We start from the raw sequence: 2,069 nt of genomic DNA, 5'->3' as shown, positions 1-2,069 counted from the left end.
TTGTTTGTCATCACAATGCACATTTAACGACACATATTACTTCTTCCACCTGATGAAGCCACTTTGTAATGAAATGTGTATTGTGGTAGGTACCATGAATACTTTTGTATTTTACGTATTTTGTTTGTTTTTCTAGATTATTATGGAGTCGTTAACTAGGACAGTCGTTAATAGTTTTATAGTATTTTCTTACGTGAAAGTATTACTTACAATAAAATTCTAATTATATTCAAGTTGCTGCATTGCAGTGTCACAATTTAAAAATCTCAAGTGGAAGCATGTGGCCCATTAGCTCAGTTGGTTAGAGCGTCGTGCTAATAACGCGAAGGTCGTGGGTTCGATCCCCCCATGGGCCAATTAGCTTTTTTCGAAAAAACTTTATTTTCATAAAACTTACTTAACAATAGATTGTATTAGTTCGACTCGTAATTAGCATGCAGAAATGAAAGTAACTGAATTACTTTTTTTAAGTCATTACAACGTTGAAAAAGACACCACTCATATTAGATTCATTTTCCTATAGGTACATACATATCCAAAATCATTAAAAATTAACTTTATACCTAAACTCTACTATTTTGTAACTTTAAACAGTTATCAATTCCATTTCAAGTTCGTTTCTTACATATTTAATTAGTAACCTACGTATACCTGCTTATTTATACAAACCACATCCACAGTCATTCCATGCATTTACAATCGAGATACGTCCATTAGAATAAATAAAAGCCTTGTGCACATAAACAAAATAAACCTTGACTGCTACTGATATGTAAATTATGAAAAATCTTATCTATTGGGACATTTGTACAATTATTTATTGACTATTAACATTTGAACCGCTTATGTTCAATAACCTCAAGGAAGAAAACAAATAAGTGCATTCAGATTCAAAACATTTCAATATAAACAACAATACATAAAGCATGGGTAGTTATAATACAATACAGTGACCCAATACCCAATGTCAATCACCATATTTTCATTCGGTGCCCAAAATCAATGTCAAACGTTATACCACCGAAGTTCATATGAATCCCCGTATCTATCATATGTAACTCTTTTGATCAAATTTACCGAAATCAATCCCATACTTAGTAGCTAGCACAGTAGCCAAAATTAATATCACGTCTTGTTAGACTTGACTTCACTGTACCTACCGAAAATCACCATAATATATATCAAACCTCGCTTCCATCGCATATGCTTTTTGTTTTAAAAATCACCAAGATCTATTCTAAACTTCCTAGCTATCAAAATGACCAAAAACAGTGCCAATTATCGTATCCAGTAGATTTTGTGAAATCATTGTGATCCTCATTTTTGGCATTCTTCTTCTTCTAGTGCCGTGCAGATTCCAGCGTAGGCGTTCATCGTTTTCTTATCATATGGTTCTGTTAATTGCAGCATGTTGTAGTGTTTGGAAGTCCTTTATCCCTGTCAATTGGCGGCTATTTCTTAACAACGATAATCCTTTTCTGCCTATTCTTCTTCTTCCTCCTTCAATTTAACCTTGCAGAATGAAGCGTTGAAAGTGGTAGCGTTCTCCGCGCTGTATGTGTCCGAGATTACCTATCTTTCTTTTTTTGATATTTTTGAAGAGTTCTCGCTCTGCTAGACCGACTCTTCGAAGAACGTCCTCATTTCTCACATGGTCGACCCAAGACACCCTCAACATTCGCCTCCGGATCCACATTTCATAGGCTTCCATTTTGTTGATCATTGGTATTCTGGTGTGTCCATGCCTCAACACCGCACAGGAGAACTGACCGAACATAGCAGTTTACCGTCCTATATCTAAGGTAGAAAAGGGATGTTGTTCTGACCTGTTCGATCCTGCATCTGATCTCTTGATCCAGATTCCATCCTTCGTTAACCATGTATCCCAAATATTTAAATTGCGTAACCTGTTCGATGTTTTTTTTTGGCTTTCTTCATTGACCCGATTTAGTAGACTTTTGAGATCATGTGCATTATCTGCTAATATCACGGTATCCATACCGGATGTTGTTAAGTCCGATTCCGTTCACTACAATTACGAAGGGACAATTTAAGATTGGTTCGGAGAA

General features: G+C 35.6%; 1 non-coding gene across 1 annotated transcript; it reads left to right on the top strand.

Moving 5' to 3' along the window:
* The first annotated feature begins 282 nt into the window (after nucleotides 1-282).
* On the top strand, nucleotides 283-356 carry Trnai-aau. The gene has a single exon. It is a non-coding gene; the product is annotated as a tRNA-Ile (tRNA).
* Nucleotides 357-2,069: the final 1,713 nt, after the last annotated feature.

This window comes from Agrilus planipennis, unplaced genomic scaffold, assembly GCF_000699045.2.
Source record: "Agrilus planipennis isolate EAB-ADULT unplaced genomic scaffold, Apla_2.0 scaffold44, whole genome shotgun sequence".
Lineage (NCBI taxonomy): Eukaryota > Metazoa > Arthropoda > Insecta > Coleoptera > Buprestidae > Agrilus > Agrilus planipennis.
Note: the sequence above shows the minus strand (reverse complement) of the source record. Positions and strands in the feature narration are given on the sequence as shown.